Source organism: Nuphar pumila, chromosome 8 (genome assembly GCF_984573655.1).
Source record: "Nuphar pumila chromosome 8, dmNupPumi1.hap1.1, whole genome shotgun sequence".
Lineage (NCBI taxonomy): Eukaryota > Viridiplantae > Streptophyta > Magnoliopsida > Nymphaeales > Nymphaeaceae > Nuphar > Nuphar pumila.
In genome coordinates this window covers 21364629-21375680 of record NC_143256.1, presented here as the reverse complement: position 1 = coordinate 21375680, position 11052 = coordinate 21364629, and the positions used below count along the sequence as shown (strand labels likewise).

The 11052-nt window shown below is 37.1% G+C and overlaps 1 pseudogene; it reads right to left on the bottom strand.

Moving 5' to 3' along the window:
- Window positions 1-9870: 9870 nt before the first annotated feature.
- On the bottom strand, window positions 9871-10278 carry LOC149829761 (auxin-responsive protein SAUR64 pseudogene; annotated as a pseudogene).
- Window positions 10279-11052: the final 774 nt, after the last annotated feature.

Here is an 11052-nt window from a genome sequence, read left to right as displayed (position 1 = left end):
CCAGATTCTGATTCACTTCTATAAAGACATTCTAAACCATCACTTGTCGACGATTCAGAATCTTCCTTCTTCACCCGATTCATCTCGACTTTGCCTACTTCTTTGCCATTTTTTTTTATGATCTTTTATTTTCCCGTGAATTGCAATTTGAAAGCATAAATTCGTCTTAGCAATTCTGATTTCCCAAGATCACGTTTCAGTAGATCATAATTTGAGGTGTCAATTCAGCTTCAGTGATTTACTTTTCCTGAGATTATGTTGTGGCATTTGTAATTTGAAGATGCTATTTATCCCTGTAATCGTCACCTTCTGGATTTATATTTCTACGATCTGTGATTTACAAATGTGGTCCATTTAAACAATTTATGACATCTCTGCAATTTTTTATCTTCTATCACCCCTGTTGAATCCCTTTTTTTATTTTTTTATTTTATCCGCATGTTTTCATCTAAGCCATGTTTCCATGGCTAGTGAATCAGTTTTGTAGGCCTCGTCTCTGATAGGCATCTCATCATAGAGTTTCACTTCTGTAAGAAGTCACGATAGAACCATCTTCAGGTTTGCCAAACCCTTTAGCTGCTAAGGGCTTGGTGTCTATATTAGTACTAAAACACCATGGTCAAACCCAGCCCAGATGCCAATTCATCAGGGTGAAGGTTTTGTTACCAGTGGCTGTAGATTAGGTTCCTCATTTTTTGTTTTCAAAAGGAAGATTTCTCTCCCACGGGTTTCAGGTGCTGGGTTGTCTGTTTCTGAGTTTAGTTTGAGACTCTTCCCCCCCCCCCCGTTTTGTTCACATGCAACAGTTGAAATCAAGACCCAGCTAGGTGTTGAGTTGGAACCAAAGGTAGTCTGAGAGTTGCACCATTTATGATCGGCTTTGTTACCTCTCACATCAATGCAGTGGGTATGATCCTCGGCTCTCATATGAGATTAATCTCAGCAGGCATGGACTAGTGTGCTTTAAGGAGGCTTGGATTTGATGGCTTCAGGAGAATGTCTAGAGAATGGCGTGTTAGCTAGAGGGACTGGGTTGAGGGGATGCCTGGTTCATCCTCTGGCTCAACAATTGAAATGATCTTGCCTACTGTCAAGATTTTTGAACTAGCAATCCATGTCAATGAAAGCCATATTGTGGGTAGAACCTTCCTACTATCATAAGATGGACGAGTAAATGTTTGTGTGTGTGTGTGTGTGGGGGGGGGGGGGGGGGGGGTGGCAGCATACACGACCCTCCTTACTGGTGAGGCTAGGAGCTTTGCCATTGGTTTTTCAGCAAAATAAGCAATGCGTTTTAAATGTTATGATAGAAAATATCAGTGAATGGTTTATGCATGCAGGCACATCAATAGGACTTAGATTTATCTTTGATGGAGTTGAGGCTACACTTAGATTTGACTCCGAAAACATTTGGTCCAAATGGAGTAAACTTTCGACAGGGTCAAGAATTGAAGACTAGATGTTGGGAAATTGAGGAGAATATCCATCCCATTGTCTCGTATAACTCATTTAACTTTCAGGTAATTAAAAAAAAGAAACAGAGAATCTTAGTCTGATATGGATATGCAGAGTCGGCTCAAGTCCATCCTCGCCACCTCTTGTGTGCTGAAGTACGCAAGGGACTATACAATCACATGAAGGGGTCGAAAGGTAATTCAATGATCAACGTCATTACTGAATTCAGATCCATCTCTGGTTGCGAGACGTGATCATCATCTCTAAATCCTTATTGATCTAGTACAGTGAAAGGTTTATGATATCATTGATGAAGTTGGCTCGTATATCCACCTGCACTTCAGATTTGGTCATAACATGCTATTCGGATCTCCACTGCAAGACAATCATTTCATCATATGTAGTGGCTGTCTCCATTTCCATTGGCATATGCATCACTGCTTCGCAAAGTTGCAGCTTGCATTAGCATTTACCTGTGATTGATGTGAGAAATATGCTTGAACTTAAGAAAAACTTAATCCCTTTGAGGGATTTAGATGTAAGTGGTTGAAGGTTGGAAACAAGTGGAGTTCTTAAGGTGACTAAAAGAGCTTTGATAGTCATGAAAGGCTAGTTCACAAGAAACTTATATAAGTTTATAGAGAACACAGTTTCAAGTGGAGCAATTGTGACCATCAATAAGTTTGCCAATGAAGATCAGACCACTCTTTATCATATATGAATAGGACATATGAGTGAAAGTAGTATGATAAAACTTTATAAAAGAAACTTGTTGAATGGTGTTAAGTCATGCAAACTAGATTTTTGCAAATATTGTATATTGGTAAAGCAATGTAAGGTGTCTTTCAAAACTGCAAAGCATATGAGTTATAGCATCATAGACTATAGACTATGTGCATAAAGATGTATGAGGCCCTGTACCTATTAAATCTAATGATGGGGCTAAATATTTCATTACCTTCATCTACTTCATGAAGAATAAAGTTGAAGCATTCTTGAAATTCAAGCAGTGGAAGTCAAAGGTAGAGACATACAAACAAAAGGAAAAAATAGTCAAGGCCAGATAATGGAAGAGAGTACAAGTCTAATAAGTTTATGGAGTTATGTAGAAACAAGAGAATCACTCATCAAGATAATGATTTGACAGAAAGGAAGAACATGACCCTTATGGAAAGGGCTGAGATTAAATATAAGATTAGAGAAAAGCTTCTGGGCATAGGCAGTTAACATCACTTGTTTTATTATCAACAAGTTACCATATAAAGGAATTAATTGCAAGACTTATGGGAGATATGGACTGATAAGCCAACTGATTATTTTATTTTGAGAGCCTTTGGATGTCCTACTTATATTCCTGTGCACAGTGAACAACGTTCCAAGTTAGATGATAAGTCCAAACCATGCATCATTCTCGAATATGAGAAGAGGGTAAAGAGGCATAAGTTATAATATCTTAATTTTCATAAGGTCATCATAAGTAGAGACATTTTGTTTCACGAGGAACAAATGATGAAAGCAAATAAGAATGTCTACATGGAACATAAAGATGGTGAAAAGAAATTGACTGTAGAGGTAGAGGTGGATGAGATTGATCAATCAACAAGAGAAGGCGAATTTCTTCTCAAGAAGATCCTAGTACGGTTTAAGAGCAAGAACAACCTTATAGCTTGGCAAGAGACATGGAAAGAAGGAGCCACAAGACTCCAGTAAGGTATAGTTTTGAAGATATAGTTTTCTTTGCTTTAACTATTGGTGTAGGTGATCATTCATACTATAATGATGCTATTAACTCAAATAATAACAATAAATGGATGCTGGCTATGACAAAAGAGATGAAGTCACTCCATAAGAAAAAAATTTGGGACTTGGTAGAGTTACCCATGGACAAAAAAGCTATAGGGTGCAAGTGAGTTTTCAAGAAGAAAGTGACTACAAAAAAAAAGGTGATAAAAAATTCATGGCTCGATTGGTGGCAAAGGGATTCTCATAGAGATAAGGAATTGATTATAATAAAGTCTTCTCACATAAGTTGTAAAATACACATTGATTCAGGTGTTGTTGGTGATAGTTGCTATGTATGATCTTGAGTTAGACCAACTTGATAAAAAGACCGTATTCCTTCATGGAAACCTAGAGGAAGAAATCTATATGCAACAACTTAAGGGTTTCAAGGAAGTAAGCAAATAAGGCCTTATTTGTAGGTTAAAGAAATCACTTTATGGGTTGAAGCAATATCTTTGAAAGTGGTATACGCGTTTTGACTCTTACATGATGAAGGTTGAGTATACCCAGAGTGATTATGACAACTGTGTTTACTTTTGAGTTCTTGATGATGATTCATATATTATTTTGATGTTATATATGAATGATATTCTAATTGCTACCAAAAGCATGATTGAAGTTGATGTGTTAATGTCCACCCTCAGTCAAGAGTTTTATATGAAGGATGTTGGTGCATCAAAGAAGATCCTTGGCATGGAGATTCAGAGAGACAAAAATATTAGCAAGTTATGAGTTTCACAAAAGAAGTATGTTGAAAAAGTGAAACCTGCAAGTACTCCTCTTGCAAAACATTTCAAGTTATCTATGCATTTGTGTCCCAGCACAAAGAAAGAAGAAGCATACATCTCTAATGCAGTGAGTTGTCTTATATATGCCACATTGTGTAGTGGGTCTGATATTGCACATGTCATAGATGTAGTAAGTAAGGATATAGAGCATTCATGAAAGGAGCATTGGAATGTAGTTAAACATTTTTTTTTGATATTTACAGGGCACTACAGATGTTGATATCATGTTTATGGGTAAGTCTTCATGCAATGTTATGGGTTATGTTGATGTTGACTTTGCAAGATACTCTAGCATATGTGCCAGTGAGTTGAAAGTCTATGCTTCAATCAATGATTCCTATGTCCACAATTGAGGCAAAATATACGACAACTTCAGAATCAGTAAAAGAAGGCATGTGACCTAAGCGTCTAGTTAATGAACTTGACTTTGAGCAAAGGAAGGGGCAACTGTATTGTGATAGAGTGCGATTCACTTGGCATAGAATTTGGTAAGTCAACCTAGGTCAAAGCATATTAATGCGCGATATCATAAGATTCAAAATATGATAAATGATGGGGAGTTGAACTTGGTAAAGGTTTATACAAAGGATAATGCAACTGATATGTTGACTAAGTCGCTTACAAGTAATAAGTTCATGTATTGCTTGAACTTGGTTAATGTTTTAGGTTAGAAGCATGGGCCTCAAGGAAAAAGGGCATTATACGTGAGAGAATTTTTTGATGGTTGATTGCAAGCCAAACCCAAGGTGGAGATTGTGTGATAATGTGGCTTTGTCTTGCCACATAAAACATGAAACCAACTTAGAGTCCCTCTCTTGTGTTTCCAAAAAACCTCCAATGTAATAGGGGTTTCTCTCTTTGTTTTGGAAACTAACTGTCTGAAATCTATATAAAAGGTATAAAGGATGGTTCTACGGTATGATTTTTTAAGAGAGGTCTTTAAGGGTTCTTATTCACAATGGTGAAGGAACTTGTTCAAATTTCAATAAGGGAGGAGAAAGAGAGTGATGCAAAATTTTGTTTTGACTTATCAAGTTGAGGTAATCTAAATTAGCAGTTGAGATCCTTGTAACATTGTATAATTGACTGCCGGTTTCACTAAAGATTTCTCTCATACTCTCCCCGTGGATGTTGGTGGTTTTGCTGAAGTACATAAATTTGGTGTATTATGTGCTTGATTGTTTTCTTGTTCTTTCAAAGAAGAAACCCCTCTTTTAGTGTGCGAGGCAAGAAGACATCGTCCACTCCTCTTCCTTTGTGGTCGTTGGAACATTGGTGCTGGTTTGTGTGCTGTGAAGCAAGGAATAAAGGAAGTTGTATCTGGGCCAACAACCTTTCACCAGAGCGAAGGGACACTCTTACCTTGGAAGACCCCTTTATTGTTCTCTTATATGGTGATTTTTGTGATTGTTGGACATTTTAAATATTGAACTAAAATTACATGTATTATTTGATAATTAGATGTTAATTTAATTATATATATTGAATGTTTGCATATCAGTTTGGAACAATTTATATCAGGTTTCACGAATTTTCATGTTGAGAACTTTAAAGAGAAATGCTGTCAAAATTTTGTTTTAGAGGTGCATACCAAGTGTTCAGAGAAATGCCTCAAATAACACATGCATGTTTGATGAATCTAAATTTTCTACTGCATGATTAGATTAACTTTATATTATATCTTCATGCATTTGATATTTGTTCTGGGTTCATTTGGGTGTCTGAATCTATATTTTAAAATTTAGATATAGTCATTTTTTTTTATTTTAGCCCAGAATGTGCACATGTGCATTTGTTGCATATTTATCATTGGATTCGATCTAGCATATTTGCATTTATTACATTTATTTTCATTGCATGCATTAACATTTAACTGCATAGGATAGGTTGCATTCATTAGAAGGTATTTGTTTAGGATAGATCGTGTAACGTTCCGTATCCTCACTAAGCCTCCATTCATTTAGATTTAAGCTTAGTGATATAAATCTAGTAAGGGGCCAATCCATGATCCAAGATCCAAATGGATCTTGATGCGCGGGAGCTAAACTAGATGGTTGAGACTGACTTTTTTCACTGAAGGGTTATTTGGACTCTATTGCACTCCTAAATGAAGGATAGTGCCAAAGCAGATTCTCTAGAAGACAAATTTTTCTTTCTAACGGCTATGAAAACACAAAAACTTTGAAAACACAAAAATTTGACCACTGATGGTCGAGATACAGATCAAACACCAGATCAACTGATCAGTGTTCACAAGTGTGTCTTCTGGAACTGTCCAATATGGACAGGCCAGAATGAGACTGTTTCTTATGAATTTAGTTAATGACCCAAACACAAAAGTTATAGAAAATTTAGTTTTAAACCCAGGGAAACTAAAATCACTCAAATCGAACATCGTATGACTGGTCTGAGATAAACCTTGACTTTTATATTAGTAAACAAAACTTCAATTACATATTGTCAACATTTTATGAAGAAATGTAACTCACAAAAAGTGACATCTCACCCATTAGATTTTCAATTTTGTCGTTTATCTTAGGCTTATTCAATTCTAAGGATGTTGTAGGACCATTCAATTATGATGACTATTAATTGGTAGGATTCATGCATGTGTCAAGATCATGATTATTGATACACATTTCTAAGCACACCATGAGAGAGAGAGAGAGAGTGAGTGAGAGAGAGAGAGAGCAACTTTTTTGCTAAGTTGCAAAAAAATGTTCTTCGTTAATGGTTAAGGCCCATCTCCTTGCTCTAAGTGCTTTGCTTGGCTTGTCTTTAATGACCAGGTTCTCACACATAAGGGCCTTTGCCGCAGAGGCTTCTATGTTGTTAGTGTGCCTTTGCTGGAGAGGCTTCTATGTGATTAGTAGAACCTATTCCACTAGTTTACCGATTCCTACTTTAAGAGGGAAACACATGGGTCCAATTTTATCTTATTCAAGCATTCCTTTTTTGACTTTAGGAAGGAAGATTAACCATTTTTGAGAAGTTTAGAGAAAAACTTACCCAACATTTCTCTCTCTCTCTCTGTCACTACATGGATGTGGGTCAATTGCGGTGACTCCGTTTGAATGACAAAAAATCTTGCCACTATTAATAAAGCAACAATAACGAGACTTTTGACCTCGTTAATTGATAGGTAATAGCAGAGACATAAATATCTTGTCATTATTACTCTACTACAACCATGAATCTTGCCACTATTAGCTTAATCAATAACGACGAGTTGGATATTTCTGAAAGAGAGAGAGAGAGAGAGCTGTAACTTTGGGAGTGTGAGAGATTAGGTAAGTTGTTAAAAAATGGTTCTTCTTTCTAAAGTAAAAAAGAAAGGCTTAAATGAGATAAAACACGATCCACACAGTTCCTTCCTCAAGTAGAAACTGTCTAACTGGTGGAATAGGTTCCACCACTAGATGATGTCCAAATGGATTGAGGAGATCCATGGTCAGCATTACACAGACCCCTTGAGGGTTTGTATTGCATTTCTCAAGAGTTAAGGTTTATCTCAGACAGACCTGCATTTTTGAAAATTTGTCATTCCATCCAAACCATCCTTCTATAACTAGGTCTTAGTTTTAGAGGCATCTTTTTAGTTGAAGGCAATGCAGACAGAGCTTCAACAATTAAGAGAAGAACAAAGAACAAAGAACAAAGAACAAAGAACAAAGAACAAAGAACAAAGAACAAAGAACAAAGAACAAAGAACGAGAGCGAAAAAGAGTAGAAAGGGAGTGAGAAAGACAGGAAATTGAGTAAGGGAGAGAAGCAACAAGGAATTTCAGAGAGGAGATGCAAGCATTCATGGATGTGCACAGATAAAACACCCCATCCTATATCCAATATTTCTAAACTCTCTTTGTTTAATTATAATTTTCTATCTTGCTATAATTTTTAAAGTCTTTGTTTACTTGTTTATGATCTAGTTGTTTTGATTCTTTTGTGTTGGGTGTATACATCTTCAGGGTTATATAATTAAGAAATATGCTACATAACAAAATGTGTAGATCCATGATACATTAAATTTTGATTTATGTGAATATTAAAAGTGTATTTTTTTAATGTAATTTTTATTTTGAAAATTAATTTTTTTGTTTTTTGTTTACAGGTTTATAGCCTATAACAGTGAGATCCATGTCTCACCATTATAGGCGAGATTCGTGTCTCGTTGTTATTGGTGAGATCAGTGTCTCACCGTTATAGCTTATAATGACGTGTTAATTCTCGCCGTTATATCTTATATCGCCATTAAAACAACCTCACCATTATAGATTGCCATGCTGCTATTGGTGTTCTCAGTTCCAGCCGGGTTCTTTGTTAATGTTTAGTTCACCCTTTAATGAGCTATAAATGTCGTCATTATTTCTCAACAAAGGTTAATTTGTTTTTGGTGATTTGTCAGCCAGAATTCTCGTCGTTATAGGCCTATAGCGGCAAAAAAAAGGGCAATAGTGGTGAGATATATCACTGCTATTGACATGCATCCTTGTAGTCTCTCTCTTATGGCAAGAATAGTTCTCATCCTTGCAATGCTGCTAAATTTTTTGTGGTAGTGGTGTTGAATTTCTTTTGGCGTCGTTGAATTCTCTTGGGCACTAAAGGTACAAAAAATTTCCTTGGAAAAGTTTTCTTCTAAATCATTGGTTTCTTTGGATCAATGGTTGAGGGTTGTTGTCTCCCATGGTTTGCAAATGAATAAAGGATGTCTTTCTTTTGTTTAGTTAGCATAAACGCCTCCTACTCATTTGGTGAGGATATTGTTGTTTGCATTTATAACCTTTAGTCTAGAGGTGACTAGTGAGAATTATGGATATAGGACCCAAAATGTGTACGTTTATTGAAGAGAGTTTTCCAGTGACTGTCTTGCTTTGACCATCCAAAAGTTGATTTGGATCTAATCCTACACAGACCATATTTTATCAGGCTGGATCCATACCTGATGCATATTCACAATATGATCACAAAAAGCCCCATTGTTTTACATACTTTAAATAAAACTAAGTGGCTCATTTGGTGATAAAAAAATTTGTTACCAAAATAATTAGCAATGCTATATAAACTTGAGCCAGCCAATCATATGTAAATTCAACAATATAATCTTAACGTGACTTACACTTCGGGGTATAAATAGTGGAACCATTTTATTACACCTGGCTGAAATTTTTTCGATTTGTAACTTGCCATGAAGCTAGAGTTGTTCCTCATGGTGGGTCTAATTCAAACATGGGCTTGGAGTCGCACTCCTAGGCAATCAGGCTCATACTCAACAACTAAGTGAATAGTCACTTAGAGAGAGAGAGAGAGAGAGAGAGAGAGAGAGATTGGTCAAGTTGTTAAAAAATGGTTCTTCCTCTTTCTAAAGTAAAAAAGAAAGGCTTGAATGAGATACAACAGGATCCACGCGGTTCCTTCTTGAAGTAGAAACTGGCTGACTGGTGGAGTAGGTTCCACCACTAGATGATGTCCAAATGGATTGAGGAGATCCATGGTCAGCGTTACACACCTGCATTTCTGTATTGCATTTCTCAAAAGTCAAGGTTTATCTCAGACAGACCTGCATTTCTCAACATTTGTGAATCGCACATAAATTTCAATCTTCAAGTCACGAAACTACTCAATATATATGAACGACTATGTGCCATTGTTACCCAGTAATTGGTACTAGTCATCTTGGTAATAAACAAATTTTCCAAATGGTTTACCAGGTGAACGACCTACCTTCATTTTACTTATGATTTGGAATAGAAAAAATACAGTGAATAGGCAATTTCTTGACCAAAAAGTTATTTCTCTCAAAATTTTCATTTGTACAAATGTATTTCATATACAATATTCACTTTGCTCAAAATCCATGAAGGGGCACATAATGGCAGGGGTGGCTCTGAGAGAACTCTGTCGGTGACAAGCATCTAGTGCTACATAAAGACACCACCAATGCATTCTCGATTTTACTAGTCATGTCTCTGTGCACAAGTGACATGATGTAGTCTACGATTGTAGAGTCACAAGGGAATGTAATTGCACCATCAATGTTCAACCCAAACTCTTCTTCAGCCATCTTCAATAGCTCCTGAAAGATGGATCTTTGGAGGCAATCCAGGGGAACCATGTACCTTTTGCCATCAGCGGCATAAGCCACAAAATGACCCTTCTCTGCAATTTCTGCCACTTTTGTGTTGCTCTTGTTCGCACCACCAAATGAGATTCTTCTTCTCCCTCTGAAGGCCACCTTCTGCCACTTCTTAGCCATCTCTACTATCCTCTTTCTGCTGATCATTCTTGCAGGTTGATGATGAAGATAAGGATTGTGGTTCAAACGCTTTTCTCAAAGGACAAGCAAAAGTATTTTGAGTGCAGCTGTGCTTGAGTTGTGATTATTGATATGTTTGTGCTGATGAGAAACTTTGGTCACTTGTGCTTCTATATATATAGAGCGAGGGACTGACTGGAACTGGGTACATAGAAGTCAAGTAGAAAGCATGTCATGTGGGGGGCAATACCACATGGGTAAGGAGATGGGTATGCTGGTGGCCACCACAGCATGGAGACAACCCCTCTTTTTGTTCAACTGGAGGGGCCTAACATGCTGGATAATTCAATCAAGCAACCGAGTCTCTAATCAAGCAATTGGGGGGCCCTAACATGCTTGATGGTCAAAAAACAAATGGGTAAGGAGATGGGTGTGCTTTTAGACATCACAACATGGACACTGCCGTATATATACTAATTTTATCTTGATACTGATGGACCTGAATTCGGACCCAATTATCTGAACCATGTCCCAGCCCATCACATGGGGGTAGGGGGGCGGCATCCTTTAGACCTCTCAGCAATAGATTGGTGGCCTCACTGAAAATGTTGCCATGTGAACGGTTGTGATGAGACAAAGGACGCCCTAAGAGATTGATCATTCAATCCCATTTGAGTGGGACCAAATACGCATGAGGGTCAAATCAAGCCACCAACTGTCAAAATAGCAGATTTTAAAAAGAAAGACATCAAGGATGGTGGGATGGCTCAATGA